This window comes from Chaetodon trifascialis, chromosome 4, assembly GCF_039877785.1.
Source record: "Chaetodon trifascialis isolate fChaTrf1 chromosome 4, fChaTrf1.hap1, whole genome shotgun sequence".
Lineage (NCBI taxonomy): Eukaryota > Metazoa > Chordata > Actinopteri > Chaetodontiformes > Chaetodontidae > Chaetodon > Chaetodon trifascialis.
In genome coordinates this window covers 17,529,783-17,555,205 of record NC_092059.1, presented here as the reverse complement: position 1 = coordinate 17,555,205, position 25,423 = coordinate 17,529,783, and the positions used below count along the sequence as shown (strand labels likewise).

The 25,423-nt window shown below is 41.0% G+C and overlaps 1 protein-coding gene across 2 annotated transcripts in view; it reads right to left on the bottom strand.

Annotated features, from left to right (window-relative positions):
• The window catches only part of kank3 (KN motif and ankyrin repeat domains 3), a 28,829-nt gene extending 16,180 nt beyond the window's left edge, over positions 1-12,649 (bottom strand). For both annotated transcript variants that reach the window (XM_070961878.1, XM_070961879.1), the window contains exon 1: positions 12,584-12,649. The gene's annotated coding sequence lies outside the window, so the exon portion shown is untranslated. The remainder of the gene's footprint in view (positions 1-12,583) is intronic.
• Between the last annotated feature and the right edge of the window lie 12,774 nt (positions 12,650-25,423).

The following is a 25,423-nucleotide window of genomic DNA, read 5'->3' as shown; positions in this document are numbered from 1 at the left end:
CATAACTGCAGCAGCTCACACCCAAAGGTGTAAAATAGAGCCAGAGCTTTGTGAAGCGAGTGCATGACTGAGATGAAATCATATTACAGTCATGTGTTCACAAAGTGGTGAACCTCGCTCACTCCTTGCTTGTGAACGACTGAGCCTTTCCAGGATGCCCCTTTCATACCCAATGATGATACCATCACCTGTTACCAGTGAACCTGTTTACCTGTGGAATGTTCCAAACAGGTGTTTCTGGAGCATTCCACATCTTTCCCAGTCTTTAGCTGCTCCTGACCCAACTTGTTTGAAACATGTTGCTGCATCAAATTCAGAATATATTTACAAAAAAAATCAATGAAGCTGATGAGGTAAAATATTAAATATATTGTCTTTGTACTGTTTTCAATTGATTATATGATATGTACTGTTTTTTCCCCTCTGGTTCAGCGGGAACATGTGACGAGAGGAGGAGGACCAGAGCAGACTCATGGCTGAGGAGAGGGCTGGGTTGTCCTGCGTTCAGTCCACTTCATGGAAGAGGAAATGTTGTGCTGGTTCGAGGCTCGGAGCCATATTTTCAAACAGTGACCTCATCCCCCGCCACCCTTTTCCCAAGAAGAGAAGCCACAGAGAGAAAGAGGCTCGATCTGACAGATGAGGGGGGAGCGAGAGCCAACATCCTCTCTCACTGACAGCAACTTTAACTCTCCGACTGCTTTACATGAGAAAAACCCATTCAGAAATCTGCACATACACCCACCCACCCACACACACACACACACACACACACACACACACACACACACACACACACACACACACACACACACAGGCAGACATAAAAAGATCAAATACAGGCCCCCACCTCTACATGAATACCACACATACCCACATACCCATCAGGATTAGTTGTGAGGACATTCATTGATCTCATTTCCAGTCTCATCCTCTGACAGTTTTAGACCTAAAAGGATTTATAAATTAGCTGATCAAAGAGAACGTCATTGGCAACAATTTAGACAGCGGATATAATCGTTTGTTAAACATTTGCTGGTTCCAGCTTCTCAAATTTGAGGATTTACCTCTTTTCACTGTTTTGAATCACAGTAAATTGAATATTTTGGGGGTTTGAACTGTTCAAAAGGAAAAAAGTGACAGTTTATAAACTAAACTAATTAAATAATGGAAGAAACTATTCAGTAGATCAGTTGACAGTGACAACAGTCATCAGTTGCAGCCATAAACAATTTACTCATTATGACAAGATTTAATTTATTTAACTATGAAGCTTTCTGTCTTTAACAAATTCAATCTCACCTCAAGATCCGTTTAGTAGCTTTTCTGGAGATTTTGATCTGATACTGTTTGACCTTCATCTGCAGATGAACAGGTACTCAATGAACCTCGAGCTAAGATCATTTTCTCAACTTCTCAAGAAGCCAAAAAGTGGTCAGAAAAATGGAAACACCAACATCCACGATTCCATGACAACTGGTAACAATGATCCTGAGTGAAAATCATGTGATCAAAAGCTCCTACATGGACCTTTGGGTGAGACTGTTGTGCAACTTGCGTTTCCAAGTTCAAGAACGAACTCTGGACCTCAACTTATCGTTTGACACAGGAAACAGTATCTCAACTGTGTCTGACTCTCATCCCAGTTAATCTTAAACCAAAAACCAACTGCTAATCCTGAACTTAATCTCTAGTAGAAGCGAGGAGAAGATTTCTTTCATGTCTTCATCCTTGTGAGGACATTTAGGCCTAATAAACACAGAAATACAAGTGCACACACACGCAGAGGAGGGCCTCTCTGCTGCTGGGATAAATCTGCAGTTTCCTGAAGGGAAGCCCACTACTCCCCCAATAAATCCCCCTCATCACTGCACACACACAACCCCTTCATGCCCTTGTAGGAGACCTCCCATTGTCTCCCTGTTGGAACTGGGGGAGTGAGGGGGGTTCCTGCCAGGAAACCCATCGGGCCGTCCTGAAAGCTGCTTCCTGAAGGCAGCAGGAAAACACCGGAGAGAAGACAAGCAGAAACTGAGAGCTGAATAAATAGAGCCAGTGTGACACACACACACACACACACACACACACACACACACACACACACACACACACACACACACACACACACACACACACACACACACACACACAGCAGCATCCTGCAGCTGAGGCCGACATCACATGATGCAGCACACTGAGGTTAGATAACATGTTATCAGTTTGGGCCGTGGACTGGAGTGTTTAAGTGTGTGTGTCCTCTGAAGGTCCCACACACACAGTGACAGCCTGTCACCTTTCAGGATTCTGCCATCAAGACGCCGTTTCCTGTCTCCCAACTCTTCAGCTTACTGTAAATCACTCACTAGCGTCTTGTACGTCTCCAGAACAAAAATCTATGTTTTCAGGTTGACTTCAAACATCACATGCGTCCTGCCCCCCCTCCCTCTTCCTTCCAGATTCTCCAGCAAAAACAATCAGCCACATTCAGCCTCCACAATGAGGCATTATGCCTCTTTGGTGGCGACGCTGTTTTCGAAAAGTTTTGTGAGGCCTCGTTGTTTTCTCCACGCCGACCCCCCTCCCCGCTGCCTTCTCCAGACTGTTTTCAGGTTCAAAATGTCACAAAGTCAATTGAATGAAGTGGCTGGGGAAGTCCGACACTTGGTGAGTTTTGAGAAGAAGAGTCTGGCAGCAGAGCGCTACAGGCTCCCACAGTGGATCTGAAGATGCTGAGGAGCAGCTGCTCAGATTTAAAGTCTGACATAAAGCTTCTCGTGAAAGATAAAAGGAGGCCCCTGTGAACGGATGCCAACATGTCTGCTAGCACCGAGTCCACGAACAAACTGCATGACGAGAACTGTTCTTCATGATACGCTCCCAGCCGACATCAGGCAGATTACTAACAGACCCTCGCTCAAAGCGTCACCGAAGCATCCGCTGATGAGTCTCACCCAGATGTTTCGTTGTTGCTGTTTTTGGATTTTTTTATGCCATGTGACAGTTTTGTTTTTGTGTCCATGGTCGGAGGCTTCTGGGACAGCTTCCTGTGAAAAGGCAGTTCACTTGTTTACTGATCTTTGTCCTATATTGTGCTTTTGACACAATGTGACTTTGATTGTTGTCTTTTTTTTATTGTTCCTGTTTCGCATGGACCACAGGTACAGCTAGCAGCCACTTTGTGGAAAATAATGGAGATCCAAACAAAGAACAAACAGAGAAACATCCGGTCCATCCTTCTCTGTCAGATCTGCCTGTTTTCCTGCTTTCATCAGTGGTTTTCTTCACGCGATAGTCAAACTGAATAACCATTTCATTTCAACTGAATTCAGTCCTTCTGACATTGCGTGCATGTTATCCCATTTCCTGTTTAGAGGGGGGTATTTGGTCCTCTTTTGGCCTAACCAACTAATCAGTAGTGACTTGCCAAGATCATTTTTCACTGACAATCAAAAGACTACTAAGACACTCTTGTGATTGTTGCTCCAACCGGCTGACACACACGAGAGATGTTAATAGTGATTCAGAGGTCTGGATCCAGGTTTTTATCTTCTTTAGCTTTAAAAAAAATCACTCACAACTGTAAAAATATCTCAGTATAGATTCTCTCTTGAGGGATGAAGGGTGCCAGTAGCTTCTTTCTGCATCTGTTGGGAAAACTGCATTATGGTTTGGCATCCAGTAAACAAGGACAACCACAGAACCAACAACCTGTCATGACTGGACATGAAAGAATTCTTGGAATAGCAGCATTATATATTTGTTTGTATGTTCTGGAAATAATAATGTTTGCAGCCTCTCAAGCTTCACAAAACTTGTTTGCAGCATCCAGTCAGCTGAGGCTGAGACAGTCCCGTGGCCGACGGCTGGCTGCCCCTCCCTTAAACAAAGCGGGCCTCACAAATCCAGTTTTCCCCAATTAGCCAGTTTCCAGTTCTGATGTCACATTGCATTTTGGACCACCTTGTTTTTCCTCTATGGTGAGACACAAACTGTGCAGGCCCGCTTCAGCACAACACAGTGAACCTTTGGAGAAGCTGTTTTTTAAACACATATCTGGCTCAAATCTCAGCAGCCTGAACTGAATTTTCCATCTCGACTGTATAAATTTGTCTTTTTTTCTCATTTCCTTTTTCTCTAATCACTTCAGCTCTTCTGTGTTTTCTTGCCAAGCAAATAACTAAAATAAAGCAGTGTAAGTCTCTCTAAGTTGACCTAGATATCAGGTCCACAGATTTGTGTTTAAAATGAGACCATGACCCATTTGTCTCTTTCACAACAGTAGCAACGAGTCTCCAGATGTTTGATTCTCATAACTACAGAACAAGACCAGATGTCAGCCGCTGCTGCTTTCTGCCCAGAAACAACTGAAATATGTGTCTATTATCATGTTATTTCCTTCACTGGTGGAAATTATACCAGTTCAGCCTCTCTTTGATGGAGAGGCCCGGTGTAATGACAAGGCACTGGATGTATGTAGGTCTTTGAAACGCTTTGAAATCTCTCCCAAAGCTCCTGAGAACACACCTTCCTCACCATGGAGCTGCTCCTGTGGAAAATACATGTTTGTGGGCTCTAATTCAGTTTTCCATCATGCACTGATTCAGTTAGCTTCTCAGATTTGGGCAGGTCATTACTCCTGTAGTCGCACTGAGAGGAAACTTGATGTTTGCCAGGCATGACGAAACTGAAATCTACATAATGACGCTGAGAATCTGCTGAGCGACTTCATCTAAAGTGCAAAAGAGACTCTTTTCATTAAGTCTTCTTAGTCTGTTACTTTATTTAATTAATTTATCCTGTCCTTAGAGTTTATTATGCAATTGTTTTACCTTCAGTTTCTAATGAGAAACCCTTTATAAAGGATTTAGAAGTTGTACTTAATGGCTTTATTAATGGTTATTCATTTACTGATGCTTCACTTGCCAAGTTTCCATCCAATTGTAATGCAAATTATAACCAAATTTTCAGAAAAACTGGCTAAAGAAATTGCAAATTTTATGTTTGCATCCACTATGCAAATATAAGGAGTTGGTTCATCAAGGTAAGCAGTAAGTGGCGCTACAAGAGCTCCAGTCCAAATTCAAATGGTGGAAATGAATGTAGAAAACATGATGGAAATCCGGCATTTGCGTTTGTGTCATGTATTAATGTGAGGAAGGTTACAGCCTCCTCATCACTCCACACAGATCGGATGTTTTTGCCTGCTTTGTTTTGCATTTTTCATCTCTCCACTGGACGTTTAAGTCACTTCGTGTGCGTCATTGTTTAATTGCCAGATCCTTTTCCACTGCACTTTGTCACATTTTCTTTTCATTGATACACTGACCTTTCCACCTCCCCCAAGCGTAAGCAATAAAAACCAATGTTTAAGCTGACAAGCTGTCTGAAGACCCTGAAGTGCACACCTGGAGAAATGCTGCAGAGCATCTGAACCAAAAACCTTTCTCAAATAATGTGTTAACATGTACAACTGCACATTAACAGTTGTGACAACCCTTTACCAAAGACTTCACACGACTCACTATTAGGGCTGCAACAACTAATCAATTAAAATCGATTATAAAAATAGTAGCCAATCAATTTCACGTTCCATTAGTTGGATCTATGATATTGAACCAGCATTTTCCTAAAAACAACTGAATGTTTTACAAAATGGCTCATTTAGATGCAAAACGGGGATAAAATGGAGATATAAAAGGTGGTTTTCATCCTGTGTGGCTGCAGTGGGAACTGAACACAGCAGCGTTGGAACCTTTTCTTATGACGTCATAGAGCAGGAGAGCTTTCCACCGGCACCTCAACACTAAACACAACATTTGTTCCATTATGAGCCAGCGAACAGAGGTGATCTCAGTGCTGCGACGAAATTGGGAAACCAGTTTTAAACTGGAGTTCAAGGCCTCGCTCTGTTGTGCCCTCAGAGAGGTTTCTCAGACACCAGACTCGAAGGCAGCAGCAGTGAAGAGAAAGATCGAATACAACCACAAACTCAAAGTTCTCTCCCTTGTGTGACACACAGCACTTTCATTGTTCAATCCAAAAATAAAAATCGGGTTCAAAGGTTTGTGGCAGCGCAGTGACATGCAGTAAGTGTTTCTAAAAGCAGCCGTGGTTTGGTTCTTCCACAGAGAAGCGGTCAGTTTTGACAGAGCTAGAATTTGACCTTTCTGGTGCTCGAGCCACAAGAGTCTGGTCGGTCTTGAAACTGGTCTGCCACTTTCACCATGAAGCATAAGACATAAATCATGATCAGCGTCTGGTCGAGAAAACAAATTCACCAACAACTGGATAGTTTGGTGTTTACCCAGCCTGATGTTAGTGCACGGAGCTTGACGAGTGTCTCTTTGCCGACCTCTGCCAGTCCTTGAGCTGACGTGGGTGTTTTTATGTGCTTTTTCATTCAGCGTCTCGAGCAGCGGGGAGATGCGTCTGATTGGACCACAGCGGTAGACCTCGCTGACAATCCTGCAAACTCACACAATAGTCCTGTTTTGTTCACCTGTGTGCTTCACAGACATCAGAAGACGTGACCGATGGCTCGTGGGCAAATGGGCCGTAACGTGACGTCACAACCGACAGACCACTGATGGAGATTCAAGATAAGGTCATTGGTGTAACATTATATATTGTAATTTGCAACATTGTAAAGCATAAAACTGGTGATCTTCTGTCATTTTCTTAATGGAAGAGATCCTGTGAAACCAACCTGGAACTGATCCTACTGACAAATATTGTTTGTGTAGCTAAGGCTGATATATCTTATTTCCCTTATTGTCATAGAGCTCCACTCTTATCTAAAAACACCGCAATGAGCCACACTGTCCTCCAAACACCATCCTGCTTGCACTAAAACATTAGGCTGATGTATGCAAGAGCCTCATGTGAGAGCTGACTGTAGATCCACTCAGCAAAATGACAGTTTGCTCATTTTACTTTCCTGTTACAGCCATCAGTAAAACTGCAGACCACATGATGGTCTGGGAAGTATTTGCTGATCTGGAGATCGACATCAGTTTTCCCCTTATCACAACTTACCGTTATTACCTCATTATCTCAAGATAAAATGAACGTGATTCTGAGATGTTCTATTTTAAAAGGTCTTCGTCTCAAATGATCAAACACTACGATCATAACTGGAATATCTCAACAGTTGTTTGAGATAATTGAGTATTGCTGAGACGTCTGTCAAGTAATCCTGTTGTTGCTGATTGAATTCAAAGGCCAAAATGACGGACTTCATGATTAAAATGATCAGACATGGACAGACAACCAAATTCAACCTTATCAAATTAAACTGGCTCAGTTAGATTTCTGCAAAACCACGAGACGACAATTAAACTCAAACTCAATCTTCAGAAATTGAAACTTCAAAAACACCTTCATTGTTTTCTTGAGTTGTACAAGTCATGACCTCCAGACTAACAGAGCAAATAAAATTATGAGCAACAGAGCCGCTCTTGAACGTTTTCCTGCGACCACACAGCATCGTTCTCCCCACAGCAGCCTTAGTTTGACTATTAAATATTTGTTTCATTCCTATTTATTTTATTCTGCTGTGTGCAGTGCACTTCCTGTCCAGCTACGCAGCTTGACGCCAACTCTGGAGCCATTGTTTTAAAATAACTGTACAAAAAATGGTAAACTAAGAAAAAAAAATCAAATAAACACAACTTTTCCCTAAAAACTAAAACTACGTGCAGAACACTTGCAGCTGCTTGTCTCAAACACTCTGAACTTCTGACGAGCTTTTCCTCCTTTCAAGGGCAATTTGGAGAGCCGCTCCAATCACACGATCTTCCGTGAAGCTGAAAGTGGCAATTTCCATTTCCAAAGCCTGAATGCCTGCTAATTATGATGAAAGCCTTCTGCTCCCGGCTTCAATGCAGCCCTGACACTTAAAACTAATTGTTGCCTCAGACCTTTAAAATCATAAACAAACCACAGACTTTCATAGAGCAGAGAATGAATATGCTCAAACTGTCCTGCAATCGCTGCTGGGATTGCAATCAGAGGATATCAGTTTAGCATTCAGTAACAAACAAACAGCTGACTCAAGCTTCCTCCTTGAACTAATAAACAAGGGCTCTGAACTTTAACTGGAAGTGTTGGGCTGCTTTCAGACTGACATACGCAGCCCTGTCAGTCACATGAATGAGGCCAGTCCAGCAACCGGCGGTGGAAGAAGTGTACAGAAATACACTGAAACATACTCCTATTGTTTGTCCAGATGGAGCTAATTTTAACTGATTTCTACACTGTTGGGTAATCTGTCACAACGCTGCTTCACTGATCACATGTTCAAATTTCAATCTGAAATGTAAGCCTACCATTTACCTCCCATTGAGTCCTCTGAAAGAAACTAAACGTAATGCTGCAACCGCTACATGAGCTGAATGGAGTAACAGCTGCAAAGTAGCAGAAAATGGAAGTATTTAAGTATAGCACAAGTACCTCAAAACTGCACTAAAGTACATGAATTGAGCAAACATACTTAATTACCTTCCAGCACTTCCACTGATGCAGTGGGGGGGGGTCTACACTGCATCACTGCAAACGCTGCATTGGCCAATCAAACGCATGCAAGCACACATTCGATTTGTAACAAGAGCCCATGTGTGTTTACCTCGTTTGACAAAAGATAAGACTAGTGCTGTGATAAGTTTCCAGAGTTGTTGGTATTACAGAGCTGTGCAGGGTTTGGGTGTCTGATAAGCCTTCATAAGCATTAATCTGTGAGTCCAACTCTGCTTCCTTCACGTTGTGTTGACTCACTGCTACCTGAAACAACACGCCTCCACCAACGCCGCCTCGCAGGCCTGTGTTCAGGCTCCATGACTCTTAAAGCTGTGCTCAGTTCAGCTCAGCGGTGCTTCTTGAAAACACAGTTTTATTTCATCTTATTAGCATTATTGTATTACTTTATAGAATTATATGATTGTTGTATTAAACTATACTATATTACATTAATACATTATCTATTCATCCATCACAGCTCCACTGATGGTATTCTTGCACACTGGCTACCACTGCACAGCACTTTACTGGCTCCCATCCGGCACAGTTAAAGCTACCTCACACACGCTGCCTCAGTATAAAACACAGTTCTTTGATCATTTACTGTTGTCCCGCAAAACAGGCTGTGACAGAATCAACTGTGTAAAAGAGGGAGACAGTGACTGAGCTCAGAGTGGAGGCTTGTCGCGATTAAATCCTAATATGTTTGCTCTTCTGGACCATAAACCAACATACTACCTGTGAGAACATGCCGATTTTGTTTTTGACTGTAGTTCCCTGAAGTCAGCTTAAGGCCGGCGAGTCCAGGTTTCTCTTTCCTTACTGCATTAAATTACTGCAGAGAACTGAATAACTCTCAGACTTGAGGCACTAAAATTAAAGCCACTCGTAATCGAGCTAAAAATACAACGGCATGCATTTTATCAAGCGGCAGCACTCGTGAGGACGAGCACAGATCCAAACATAATTCAGTTTTCATGTAACACGCCGGCCTCCCTCTGATCCAAGGTGCAAACAAGGCAAGAAGGCACTGACCAGGAACAAAGTTTATATGAAAGAAGAAGTGACACGACAGGTATCAGAGTGTAACACTGACCTAACAACACCTCTAACTAAACTTACAGAGAATCTATTTTTGAGGCGGCAGCCGTAAGTCAAACCCCAGGGTCCTGTTGCAGAAAGCCAGTTTGGCCCAAGAGAGCGCAGAGGGTTGTTATGAGATTAACACTAAATTAAAGGGCCGTCACAGCACAAGTTTCTGTTTACAGCCTCATGTCATCCGTGTACAGTAAACTGTCATGTGCTTATCAATTAGGGAAATATTTAGCATTTTTTCATTGCCTTAGTTATTTTTCCAAAACACATGAAGAAACGGCCTTTATCTAAAAATACAGTTAAGAAAAAGTTTAATTTCTGTTTCATTTCACAAGAAGACGCTAACGTGGACGTTCAACAAAGAGGCCTCGACATCCTGACATTTCTCAGAAATATTTGTTGTTTTTCTTCCCATGATTATTCCCAAACCCGCCAATAGACCGCCCCCCTTCTCTCCACGCTACTGCTGAATCATTTAATCTACCTTTTCTGAAACCCTGAAGTGTGAACACACACAACATGTACGGGCAGTGGTTCTACTTCTACTCACCCCCGCGTGTTTTGTAAAGGTGAATCATTCCGGCCACAATCTGCAGTCTAACAGTCAGTCACTGCTCAGGTTTCACGAGCATAGGTGAGGTCTGGATCAACAAAAGCTCTACCTCCCTCGGTCTCAGGTCCACCTGCAGCACTGCTGGAGCCACATCCATCTTTTCTCACTCATAACTCATAAAGTCGTGGTGGTAGCTTCCTTTAGAGAAAACCTTCCACTCCACCTGCAGACACACCTTATCACCAGAGACAACAATGGTATTGGACGATTCTGTAAAATCCCTGTAATCCAGGGTTTCAGCAACATTGTTTGCTAAAGGTACACTATGCAGGATTTTCCTAAAAAATGTATAGACTCATACAAAAGTAATCCTCTTAATTACTGCTTATGACCACCTACAAGTGTGTGTGGTGTATTTTCCTACAGAAACGCTGCTCTCTGTCTGTACTTTCTTAGTTTCTTCTTATTTTGCTGTCACGGCCTTTAAGTTGATACAGCAACTCATTAGCAAACTGCTGCTTATGTAGCGACGTTATCCTTCATTTCGCTTCTCTCCACCTGCTGAGTGGTACATCCACTCTCTTTTAGCTCTATTTTTGGTCTCCACCGACCCCTGAGGGAACTATCTGGCTCTTTAGCTGGTAAATGCTCCACTGTGTTCACCATCTAGTCGTTAACGGTGTGTGTTGGCCGGTTGGTGCTGAGCAGGTGAGTGTACAGAGACTTTATAAAGCCTTTTCACTGAAAACAGCTGCCTGCTGCGACCACACAGCTGAAGCTCCATAAAGCTGAGCGCAGCTGAAGATTCAGGTGACAATTCTCTCCAAGTTCATCACTATAAGCAACCTCTTTCACACCGTCATCCTTTCATACATTGCTAATATTGATCACAGCCGCTTTAAGCTTAGGCAGAGAAACACTTATTTAAGGTCTACTTCCTGCTTTAGCACTGGAAGTAAAGTGGAAGCTGCGGATTCATCCAAAAAGAAGATAACACCTGACGCCTCAGTTTCAGCAAAGCAACCAACAAACCAGATCCTTTAGCACAGCCAAAGCTCGACAGTCAATCATGTTAAACGGACTCCAGGAGTCTCGATGTAAGGCTGTGATCTCCTGCGTTTCCCACAATCCCCAGGGAAGGGGGGGGGGAACACATTTTAGTCAGATTTTGACTACTTCTTCCCTGCATTATTGCTTTTTGATGCCTAGGACTGTAGGACTGACACTGTATATGTGTCAAATCAGACTTCAGACTTCACTGCAGCTTCTAGAAATATCTAGATGTGACCTTTTCTGCAGGTCAGGGTCCATCAGATGAAACATGACCAGCAGCAGAGACATGTCTGCTGAGACACTGCGACCGAGGCAACATCTGAACGAACGTCCAACAGCACAGATGAAAAGCTCCGAGATGATGCACAGAGTAATAACAGACACGAGACCAGCCAGAGGAGGGGCTCAACACTTCTGACAAATGGGGGGGGGGGATTTCCATCCATTGTAGCAGCCTCACCCACAACACTATCTGAGTAAATATAATATCTTCTATATCTGCTCTACAGCTATAAGCAAGTGTTCGAGGGGTGAAGCAAAACAGGAGGGAGGAAGGAGACAAAGAACGAGTCGGATTTACTGTTCAAGCCACAAAGTGAACGGAATCAAAAGAAGAGAAAGAAGAAAGAGAAAATGTGCACTGACTTGGTTTCAGTGGAGTTGAGGAGCAACGATCAAACACACAACATTATGTCAATCAGCTGGAAAGATCCATATCAGAGAGTATAGATCAAATAGATGCTTCTGATCACACAATCACACCCGACACCAGTTTTAAGATATCTTAAGGGTAGAGAAGGACCATTAGGTGATTCTTAAAAAAATAAAAAATAAAAATGTAATATTTGACATCTTTGAGTGATCTATAGGGTCCAAAATAAATATTTAATATTACAAATATGATTAAAAAGAGCCACATTAACAGTTATAGGAGTGACAAAGTCTTAGAGTCACTTATAAGGTCCATAAAAAGCCTTAATGGACACAGTGGAAATCCTGAATGACTTTAATATAAAGTTTAAGTCTCTCTTGCAGGTTTGGAAACATTCATGGAGGTTTAAAAGGCTACAGGCCTAAAGCACAACGAGTACACACTCACTACTGGTAGACACTAAAAGTCCTTAAAAGCTTTCTGCGCATTAGAAACATCTTTTTAGAAGTGTGTGGAAAGAGTTTATTACAGGCGCTGCAGAGACAATAACATCAGCTGTAATCAATAATTCAGCCCAACGCCGTGAAACAGCTCCGAACTGAAACACACGCAGGCTAAATGGTTTTGTCGTTTTTTCACAGAGTCGATCAGTCGGGATGTAATTAGCTAATCAATACGTATCAATGCGTTAATAGATCCCTCGGGCTGTTTCTTACCTTCTGGCTTCTCTCCGCCCAGTCACACTGAGACTGACATGACTCTCCAAGAAGGTAAGAAAAGTTTGGGAGGAGAAGGAAAAAAAAAAAAAGAAAAAGAAAAAAAAAAACTCTCTGACAGCTGTCAAGTTACACAAAATGTAAAAATTGTATTCCGGGTTTGGATTTCAAAATAAAACGCCAACTACGCGTTTGTTTGTTGGGGGCAACTAACAGGTATGAGCATGACAATGTTTTGTGTTCTTTTCTATGCTGTAAGATATTCTATTTTATATTACAAAGGTTTACTTTGTATTACCTTTTACATCCTATGCTATAAAATACATTGTGTTATTATATTTCTATTATATTTCTATAATAATACACACAAACATTAAGTGTTATTACCTAATCTTAATTAATCTGGTGTATGTTGTTTATAAACAACATACACCAGATAGAGAACACATACACTATTTATATGTATATTTATACATATAAATAAATACTACACTGGCTGACTAATCCAAAATATAATCAATAAATAACAAACTATGATATTATTTTAGGCAAAGGTAAGACTTCATCGATCCTGGGAAGTAAATTCACAAGCTACCCTGCAGTATGTAAGTGGTTAAATCAGCTCCACCTTTATCACCTGCAACATTTAAGTGATTAAACATTAATGAATTAGTAATTATATCAAATGACACCCATTATTCTAAAGTGAGTTATTCTGTATAACGAGTGCTTTTACTTTTTGTATTTTAAGTATATGTTGATGCCATTACTTTTGTACTTTTGCTCAAGTAAAAGTTTGAATGCATGGCTTTTACTTGTAATAGAGTATCTCGTGGTACTGCCACTTTTACTTGAGTAAAACTTGACTTATACGTCCTTCAGGCTTATCTTTCGAGTGACCAATAATGTGCTTTTATTTTGAAGGCAGAAACATGTATGTTCCTGTCATGTCTGTGGATTATGACGCAGTTTTCCTGAGTTTGCGGATGATTATTGCTTGACCGAAACAATGACAGACAGCGCAATCATCCAATCAAGAGCGAGATCTGAGCTCTGGGCTGGAGACCATACAGGGGCGTGGTTTGTTGGTCAGTTTGGTCAAATGGCGCCAAAGTGAGGAGACGTCTCATTAGATTCATTTATGGATGAGGCGTAAACGTCGATGCAGCCTCACATGACGGTGTTTTTCCAGAAGCGATGTCAGAAAAATTCACAACCTTTTAGCCCGTTAATCTACTTGTAGAAGCCAGAGTTAGAGACACAGCCATACTCGATAACCTAGAAATAAACACCGAAATAAAAGTTCAAGAACTGCGTTGTCTACAACCCAGCAGCAGAGGGCGCTGTTGTCTGCCAGGTTGACAGATATTTACTTGAGTTTGTTGAACAGGATGTGTTACAGGAGTTAACAAAGATTTTCTTTTATTTCTCAGGTAACACCACTACCTACAAAGCAATTAAGAATACTATTACTAGACCCTTTCATTAAAGCAAGTAATGTAATATTAAAAATACAAACACAAGCTCAAGAAATCTCACAGGTGTGGGCAGAAGTTAACACCTAACAGCTGATGGCAGCCAGGTGAAGATAATCCAGTTATCAACTCATACCATGACTTTTTTAAGTCTACAGAACAAGATGTTACAGGCACGAAATGTACTGTTGTGTGGTTCATACTATAAACTGTTATTTTCAGGCCTAACATGCCTGCACAGTCAATGTATTGTCTAAGTGCAAGTCCTCAGATAAACTTTTGCTGGTCTCCTGTTTCCCCACCCTTGCTCTTTCTTTATAGACTTGTCATGAGTTTTGTTACAGTGAATGTCTTCCCCCTCCACCCAAATCTGATCTATAAACAATAACTAAACCATAACATCTAACATTCAAGCATCTGGTTTGTATCTGTTGTTCTTGGAAACAACATAAACTATCAGGGCAACATTTTTATTAAGTTTTAGTTTCCACTTCCTCTGGCTGAAGCTGTTTCACTTTAGTTTTAAAGGTGTTAAACAAGGCTCACACTCTCTCAAACATGAGATTGAACATTTCAGAAAGAGCGAGAAAGTGAGCCTGAAGTTAAGACTTTTTGGGGTTTATACTTCATCAGCTGACTCGTTGTTCTTCCCCTGGTTTTAGTTAAGTGATTGTTTCTCTGCCACAGAAATTAAAATGTCTTCAACTCAGATGACCTCAAAGTAAAACATGTCAGTAAAGTCCTGGCAGTTTCATTCAGGCCTCCTCAGCAGGGAAAACTGTGAATCTGACCAATAACAGCAGCTATTCACATCAAGTCAACAAATAACTAACTCTATTTTCATCCTTTTGCCACATATGAAGAAAGGTGAATAAAACACGTGTGAATGTGCAGGCTTGATATTCAGCAGGGGAAGCTCGGCTCTCCGGGGGTCAGAGGGAACAACGCAGGGATTGGCAAGTCGCTGTGACCTGGAAGAAACAACTCAGCGCTTTGGAAATGCATTAAAATGATCAACATGACACTGTGAAAACATGAAGCGGGACCACAGGACAGGAAGAGCGACGGGTTCAACAGTTTAAACCTCTCTGGAGTCAAACCGTCCCACCCTGGAGAAACAGATACTGATCAATACCAAATATGTAGCTGCTCGTTGTTTGGGAAAGACCTTAAAACTGATTCCCACAGAAGTGCCTCTTCCCCAAAGTCAGAGGGTGGAATGGATTAAGAACATTTATTCAAGGACTTGTTGCAGGTAAAAGTCTTGCATTAAAATTTTTACTTAAGTAAAAGTATAAAAGTATTAGCATCAAAATGTATTTAAAGCACCAAAATTAAAAGACCTCCCTTCACAGAATGACCCATTTCAGAATCTTGTAAGTCACTGAATTCTCATTATTGGTACATGAATACCTGTGAGACACACACACACACACACACACACACACACACACACACACACACACACACACACACACACACACACACAAACACACACAAACACACACATTGGCCCTGATGTACATGCGGCAGTTTGCATCAGGACGGTTTTCTGATGGACCACACAGATGGAGGAAGTTGCAGTTAGTTGGAAGCATTGTGACATTTAATGGCTTCTCTTTCCTCCACATGAGCCTGACCTCTGGTCACAGAGGGTCACACTCACAGTGACTTAGACGAGACCCAGGAGACATGAACACACCCTCATCCTCCCTAACCTTATCCGACTGCTGACACCAAACTGCACTGCAGCCGCAGCCGTTTAAAACCTGACTGAAAGAACAGTTTGTGTAGAAACACAAGAGCAATTTACTGTGACAGCAAAGCAAAAATGTCTCTTTGCTTTGGTGGTTTCACCTGTTTCTACCTCTGTTAGTGACTCAAAGCAACAGAAACACATACATGCACACACACATACACGCACACGCGTACACATATACTATATAACTTGTTCTTCGAGGTTGCATCACAGACACAAACACTGATGAACTGTCGTCAGACCTACTCCCAGCACTGACGAATTAACGTGTTCTCTTTGCACATCATAAACTTTGTTGGCAGTAAACATCATCATTTCTCATCCACATGCACCCAGGGAGCTGAACACCCCGTTTGTCTTACCACAGACTGGCGCTGTAGCTCTCAGGGTGACTCATTATTTCCATAAGATGGTTTTTATTTGAGAGTCAAACACTGACAAAGCCAGGAAATACTCATTCTGGCCCCTGCTTAATCCACACTTATGCATGCAGTGGTGCAATATAATTATTTACATTTAGGGAGAGGGATCACTTGTTGTGATTTGGATGCACATTAAAGCAGCATTCACTTATTTTTTAGGCCACTTGGGGGCAGTGAAACAACATGTAAGCACTGATATCGCCTGGTAACACGCAGAGGCCTAATTACACAGTCAGGAGACACAGAGCAACATCAGTATTAATTTAGGCCACATTACCACCTGGTTTGATCTCTACCTTCACTGTGTTGAGCAGCTGCCTTTGCTGCCTTTGACTGTCTGTTGTTTAGTGCTGACAGATACTGTACAGCTGATTTACTCAATGTCAGTTCACTGTAAACAGCTGTTAACATGGAAGAGACTGCGGAGTGAATCAAAGCAGCAAAGCTGCAGGTAATAAAACAAAAACAACAAGTTAAAGGACGTAATGAAAGCTCTAAAGAGCAGACTGATGATTGTCTGTTTCATCACTACGAGTGACCCGTCTCACATTACATAGCATTTGATCCATCTTAAATATAAAAATAGTGATTAGTGCAGCTTTAATTAGAAAAAAAATCTACTCATGTTAAGAAATTTTATTTTGTTGCCATTAGCTACTTTTTGTTGTTCAATGATGTGTAATTAAATCCTTCACACACATCTGACATCCAGTAAGACTCAGCAACAACTATTTCTCAAACACTACAATAAAAATACTTTACATCCTATAATCATAAATAGTGATTAAACAAAACAAGTCCTGTATTTATCTGCTCTGGGTTTCTGTAAACAGGTTTTAGTTTTGATATTTCTTTGAAAACACAGCAGAAACGAACATGATCTTTAGACTTATCTGAGCCTGTTATTCACTGAGTGTGTTGTGTTGTCAGTGTAAAAAACACGGTGCGTTACTCTCTATTTACAGTACTATCTGCTCACAGGTGACATTTTACTCCTTTTATTTGTGTGCCTTTGACCCTTCACCTATTTCACCCATCATCTTTTACTCGCTGTGATTTCAGGGTCACGTTAAGCTGTTCTCACTGTGAACCGGAGCCAAGAGCATCACAACATTTCATGGTAACTTCGTATAAACCTTTGTACACACTGACTGACCGGGGCAGAAAAACAGAGAGGGAGGCAGAGCCATTTCCCCGCCGAGCGGCGAGGGGAACTGACAGGATGGAGATAGGAGGATACCTGTCCGTGAGCTCTGAGTACGATTCAAAGTCCAGAGACGCTGGCAGCAAAACATGTTTTCTTTCGTGTGGGCCTCAAGGAGAGTCCAGGCGGGGCCAAACAGGAAGAAGTCATAAACACATCTGATTTGGTTTCAAGGCCGCCGAGGAGGGAAACAAGCTCCATGTTTGGCCTCAAAAAAAAGAAAGAAAGAAAAATGTTTAAGCAGTCATAAAATGCAACTAATGATTACTTTCATTATCCAATATTCTTTCTATTATTCTATCAATCATTTACTGTCGTGTAATACAGGTATTGTTACAAACAAGTGATTTTCCCAGAGCTGAAGGTGAGCTGAAGGTCTCACAACACAAAGGTGTTGATTAAATGGCAGAACTGAGGATAAAATTGACACAAAAGATTAACTGATCATCAAAATAGTGCGTTAAATAATTTCCTGTTGATTGACTTAATTATCTAATTGTTCCAACACTGCATAAAACACAGAAAATGGAATCAAAAATGTATTAATAGTGGGCTGTCATCTGTCCCTGTTTAATTAGATGGCATGCAAGTTGTGAAAGTTGATTTTCACTACACGTTGAATTCAAACTGTTTCCTCACTAATATCGGAAATGTCTTGGCTTTTATCAGTGAGGTTGGTTAAATCTGTATGCACCAGGCACCGCTTTAAGAGCCCCAGCAGCAAACTCACAAACCTTCACTGAGGTGTAGATGAAGACGTGGATCTGGGGTCAGGGCATCTGTTGGTACTGTCTGTCTCTTTTTTCCTTTTTCTTTTTTTGGATGCTGGTTTTTAAAACTGTTTCAAAGCTATAGTGGTGGAAGGCAGCACCACTGACAAAGTGCCAATGATGAAGAATTGCTGAAGAATCTTTTTAAAGATAAAATATAACCTGAAAATACAAGAAGCTCAACTGGAAAAAGTAGAAAAATGTACATTAAACAAGACATAAAATCCACCAATTGGTCTGCATAAATGATTGGAAAAAATGTGAAAGAATTTCCTGAAAGTTTGGGGTTTTGTTTTGTTTAATTTGAAAATCTTTCCAATAAAGATTTAAATGAGAAAAACAACTCTTGGCTCAACCTGAACGCTTTGGATCTGGCAACCTTTTCTACAAAACTGGACAAATGCCTGTTAATGTGTACGATTTTACAATGCCCAGTTTACCTTTTTTATTTTGCATGGGTGGCCTGAAGTTCATGTCAGGATGCTGAATGAGTTCAGTAAGAACAAAAAAACCTGTTTGTTGTATTGAGTTTGGTTTCACCAAAGAACTTCAGCGTCTCTTTATTGTCTAAATGCTCGTCCACAGACTTCACTGTAATAAAAGACAACTCATTTAATGTGAAAATACACATTATATTGACTTCAATATAAAAATTCCAGTAAATGTTCATCTACATAAAGATCAACAATGAGACAAAGAGATTAAACTGTCAAAATGTCAGAACTTTAGATTAAAGAACATACATTTTATGTGGCTCTCAGTGAGGTCTATATCTTCTCATGACTACAGTGTGGAAAAAGACTTGGCCCGTGTGAAAAGAGCAATAAATGAAGCAAAGAGAATTCTCATTATTTTCTCAGCATTCAAATATTAACCTCAGAACCAAAAAAAACCTTTAAAATGCTAAAGTCAAGGTGATTATGACAACTGCTGAGTGAGAATCCGCAGTGATCAGTCAGAAGCTTGTCTCTGCATGCGCTTACACATACAGTCACTTGTGCCGAACATGTGAACATTTTCCTTCATTCTCACACACCTCTGGCTTTCCTGCTGGTTTCTGGGTAAAAGGTGAACTGTGTAGGGGAGCGATTTGACCTGTCTCACAGCAGAGGTCATGGCCAAGCAGAGCGTTAAGTAAAGTGATGGTGGGTGCAGTGAACCAGTGACGCCCCATGTGAGTGGATACAGAGGTTAATACCTGGGTAATACCAAGAAGAAAAAAAGATTAACTGGGGTTTTATTTTTAGAAATGGAGCAGAGGTCAGTGACCTAAGACTGAGAAATACTGAGTTTAAAGATGAGGTTAGAGACATTTGTTCTTTCATTTTTGTTGTGTTGAAACTAGAAACGTGCACATTTTTTAAATGATAGATGTCATTTTGGTGATTCAACTCTTATTTGATTTACTGACATGGTGGACAGAGTCGAGAGTCCCATAAAGTTTAGGTTGAGTTAAGGTGGACACATGCACTTCAGCAGGTTTATAAACTTCCTGTTGAAAGAGGATTTAAGAGGCGGACATCACACAGGGAGGTGACACGTGATAGAGCATTCATTGATTTTCCTGACACAAACACAACCTCTGGTCCAAAGCAGTCTTCAGAATCCAGCACATATTCAGCACCAACACAGCTGTTCCAAGACAAGTTTTACACTAACAACTGCTCGAGTTAGTCTAAACAAGACTGAACGTGCTTCAGCAGAGGAGCCTAAAGACAGTGTTTGAAACATGCCTTTCTGACATCTGATCAGGGGGCACTGCATCCGACAGCTTCTGCAGCTTTCCACAACTGACAGTCAGAAATCTCAGTAAACAGATATAGTGTTCTGATCACCATCTGCATTCAATTTGCACACATCCGAGTGGGCTTTGGTTGCCTGCAGGTCAACAGTCTGTGTGAAGACTGAACGCATGGACGAAAACCAACCTCATAACCCATCAGCTTCAGGCATTAATATAGAGACATCTCTTTATAGAGGTTAGCTGAAATGTTGCTGGACAGTGTCTCAAGTTGCTAATCAGACTGTAAACAACAACCAGCACACGGAAGAAGAAGTCTTGGCCGACATCTGCCGACACTGGAGGCCACGAAACATTGGCCAGTACAACAAAAGGTTAAATCATCGTCTGACGATAGCTGACGAGTTCTGAGAGTAGACGATCGGACATTCACTGGTTTGACCAACAAGTGTGGTTGTCCACACCGTCTATAAACGCTCTGCAGACATTACATGAAAAGCTTTGTTGCAGAAAGATTGCAAGAGTATTTTACATTTAGAGCGAAGTAGATAATTCAACTGACAAATTAACAACAGTAAAACTGAGATGAAGGATGATGAAGCTCAAATGGTGATTTCCTGATTCTGGGGCACATTCAATCACCTGAAACTATACGTCTCACACATTAACACGCTTGTGAATACAGGAAACGTGGAGTAGTGCACACAGCCCCTTGCTGACTTAAATTCCTATGCCTTTGTTACTCTCTTTGATCAGGGAGTGGATGCCATGTGGGAAACGACGCCGCTTTCTAGGTTAAAGTGCAAGCTGAAGAATCGGATTGTTAAAAAAAAAAAAAAAAAGGCAACAGGTCCCAAGGCGAGCAGGAACACAAGGATACAGATGCTGTGTGAGAGAGTGGAATCTGGGTAAAAGGTCAATGTGATGCAAGTGAATGCACAGAGATTCAACCTTTGAGTTGTAAATAACAGCTGCTTTTAATGAGTCCCCCATGACATCAACGTATGAAGCCGTATACGAGTGTTACCTTTCACACACTTTTCTTTTGTGCCAAATGTGCTGAATAGACCCCCTAAGATGTTAAAAACAGAGGAGACGAGCAGGAGCTGAAGACTGATTTCGAAAAGTTACATTGACTGTTTGCAATAAATTCATGGACAGATACATAAATAAAAGAAGACAAAATGAAAGTAAAATTACATCTCTTGGATGCTGGTGACTTGTGTCATTTGTGTGGAAAAAAAATTTTTTTTGACTGCCATCTCACTGACTGCAGTGAGACATACTGTAACTGACTGAATGTGATGGAATTAAAGTGAATAAAAATGTGAAACACTAGTTTAGTTTCTGAACTAAATCCACAGAGGGAAAATGTTTAAATTACAAAAACAGTGCAAGGCTACGTGTGACGAAAGTTTGACATTTTGGGAAACACGTTTGTCCACTTTCTCCCTGAGAGATCGAGAAGAAGACTGACACCTCTCTCTATCAAAGATGCGACAAAGATGAATAATTTAAGGTTTAATGCTGATGGTTTGACTCCTGATAATGACAGCACAAACGCTGGAGGTTGAAGATCACGACAAAAGCTGAAAGAATTCCTGATCCAGCTGCAGCGCTGGTGGATGTTTTTGCTGCTCTGGGTTCAGTCTCCAACATGCTGGTGTCGCCCTCCAGCTGTGAGAGTCTGATCCTTAACAGAGTCGGGGGTCGGGGAGGATATTCTCTGCCTGAGAGCCTGATGCAACATACCAGACACGTGACAACACCCTCACCTTTCACACACTAACCCACTGGTGCCTAAAAACACTGTCTGCCCCCACGTCCCCGCCTGTTTGTGGAAGCTCATGTACTGTACATGTGCAGATCTGATGGGACACACTGTTTTGCCGTAACCTTCACAGTTACAGTGCCCTTCAGCTTCATAAACGCTTCAGGAATGTTTCTGGATGTGTCAGAAGATGAAACTGTCTTCACTTTCTGTTAATGAGGGAGCGTGATGTGTTGAGATTTAGAATCTGCTAATAAGCACACTTCATCTGATGTTTAGAGACAATGTTATCAGTTCATCTGCTGCTCGGTGTCATCCACCTCTGACACAGAGAGGAATGTGCAAGACTTCTTTTTATGTTATTATGATGCAAATACCACTTAATTACGATCAGTCAGGGGAAAATGAGTATTTCTGAGGCAAAATGAGAGTGAAAGCAGGGTGACAGGGTGATGATATGCAAGTGTGGCTCTTGGTTCTTATAGGCTGAAATGTTCATTGTTCATTAGCTGCAGTCTTTATTTGGAGTTATGACACTATTTTGCAGCAGCTTAACAACTTAAATGAGACACATAAGTCAAAGAAAATAAGGATCTTGAAGTTTATTTTGAATTTTGGCCCAAATAGTTTGCTGGAAGTGTCAATAAAAAAAACGAACGTGACTGAAGAGATCTTGAAACAAGATGTCAAAGCGGCCTCAGTTTCCCGACTAGTTTCAACACATCCTGACCCTGAAGATTTAGTTACAGGATTTTGTGATGACCACCACCACAGATTAAAATGAGGGTAATTTCACAAAAACACTCAGATCCTCCAGTGCCTGAACCCCTGAACATTTATTCCAATTTACAGAAAGACAGCTGTTATTGTAACTCGTCCAAGCGTGGACACACAAGCTGTCACGTCCAAGAACAACCTCATCTACAAGTCAAGCTTTGTGTTCTGATACAGCTGAGTAAGGACGGAAAAGTGCCTCGTCCTGCTAATTCTGCGGCGCTCACAGTGCTCTGCCTCACGTCAGCTGAGAGCCGGAGGTCTGAGGAAACGTGCAGAACAGCAGCCTGCAGTGCAGATACGTGCACTGGATGACCAGCCAGCAGGAACCAGCACGTTCCCAGTGTACTCTCATGGTATGTTCAGCATTTTTCAGGACATTGCTCAGACTTTGACGGGGGAGAAAAGAATGATGTAACCGCACGCACATGTCCAGATGCTATATTAGGAATAGAAAAAAGTCAGAAATCATGTATCCAGGTTCATATTTCAGACAAGTGTCAATGTTTGCTTTTTTTATCTAACTGCACTTTGTAACCGTGCAAAGCAAATGCAAATACAGTTCCTCTTTGGCTGTCTGGTTTCATTTTGCGCCATTATGTTCTTTTTACAAATCAAACAAATGCCTGCAAGTCAGCTGCTCCACAGGCTATTTTTGGGTCTGTGCTGAGTCAGGGGTTGAGAATAATTAATATATGCAGACAGAATAGACCTTTCTTTCAGTTTTAGTTTAAAGAAACTGGGCCATTGTTATTTTTGTTTTACACCATAGGTGTTGCTCAATGACTACAGTCAGTCATTGACCGTGTTTGACTTTTTTTTTTTTAGCTTCACTAGTTGGATGGTAATGTTGGTCCATCCACCACTTTGACAGACTGAAATATCTCAATAACTATTGATTGATTACCATGAAATACATTCACACTTCAGAGGATGAATCCGCCTGACTTTGGTGACCTTCTGACTTTTCTTCTAGCGTCACTTGATGAGTGAAATGTATCAAGAACAATTGGTTTGGTTGTCATGAAATTTAATGCAGACGTTCATGTTCCCCTCAGCCTGACTCAAAGCGTGTTCTCCAATACTTTGGTTTATAAGAACATATTTGTTAAACTAATTTTCAGCCATAGCTGTACTTTGTATTTAGTGTTAATTAGCACATGTTAGCATGCTAACAAGCTCAACTAGGATGGTGAACATGATAAACGTCTGCTAAACATCAGCATGTTAACGTTATGAGCATGTTAGCATGCTGACTTTAGCATTTAGCTTAAGTTGCCACTGTGCTGAAGTACAGCAAGTCAGTACAAGAACAAACGAGTGAATTAGTTCATGCTGACATAAGATTAGGACTGCAATTCACGATTATGGTTGATTATCAAATAATCTGCCAAATACTTTCTTGATTGATTGTTTTGTCTCTAAAGTTGGATGAATAGAATAAAAAGATTATGCTTTTGTCCAGAAAGTTTAAAACCCAAACTTATTCAGTTTAATCTCAGATTAGACAAAGAAAAGCAGCAAATCCTCATAATTTGGGAGCTGGAAATGAGAAATGTTTGGCATTTTTGGTTGAAAAATGTCAACTAATCAATTATTTATGTAGTTGCAGAATATTTGAAAGAGTTTAGAGGGAATCTCCTTTTAATCTTACCAACAGCCTGTAATTTTCTTTTCTCTGACTAAAAACGTTCTTTAAAGTGTTGATATAACAACACAAAGCCATCATTTGCCAAATGTACCTCATGTGTGTTTCCCTGTTTGGCATCTGTGTCTCATCAGCACATCACGTGCCTTGTGTCTGGGTGTGTGCGTGTGATTGTTGGATTTTGTTGTCAGGAATGAGTGGGTACAAGGCCTGAGGGTTGAACTTTCCCCTACTTCACACACTGACTCCTCCATCTTTGACTCCGCTGCAGGATTCCTGATTCACACTGAAGACACGCAGCAAAGGGAGGCCTCACTCACTGAGACAATCGACAATATTCAGCTGTCAGGGTTTTATTTGTGGAGGACAAAGTTACAGAATCTGTCAACTGAGAGGGGCCATTCATGAGCTCATTCTTTACGACTGCAAGAAATGTCATGCTTTTTTTAAGTCAATCTGGATTTCGACACAAAATTTTACTAACTATGCAGGAGTCTTGGTAAAGTTGAATGTTTGCTTTATTATAGATTCTATTAATACAATGGAGATGTGGTTGAAAAAACATTTGAACTTGTGGATTCTTCTGTTACACAGAATTAGATCCACAACACTAAGTCCATTAATTGATCAGTTGATCGAGTGACAATTAATGTGCAATAATTTGGTAATTCATTAATTGTTTAAATATTTTCTTGAGCAAAAATCTCAAATATTTACTGGTTCCAGGTTTCAAAATGTGCAAATCCACCAATTTTCTTTGTCTTACATTAAGTAAATTCAATATTTTGGGGGTTTGGTCAAACACAAGAGGACATTTAATGATGTGAGGATATTGCGATGGGCATTTTTCACTGTTTCATGACGTCTTATAAAGTGTTGATATGAAAAAAATCAATCAATTGAGAAAATGGTCAACAGATTAATTGATGATGAAAGCACTTGTTAGCAGTTGCAGTCGTTGAAGTCCTACATAGAGTATTTGAATGTTTGATCAGCCGGTACAAGGAAAAAATACTGATGTATTAGAAATTTGTATCAAAAATTGATACTTACTTACACCTACAAACTGTGAGTTGGACAAAATCAGATGCTTTGTTCAAAGTGCTTTACTGGAAAAGCTCAGTTTGAGCCGTGAAAATGAAACAGAATCTATTTCACATCCCTGTATCGGAGACTGTTTAATCAGTAATTTAGACCATTGATTGCATCATGGTCCAAGTCCTCAGACGGGTGACCACTATGAAAGACTTTCCACACCCCCATCATTTCTTCATCC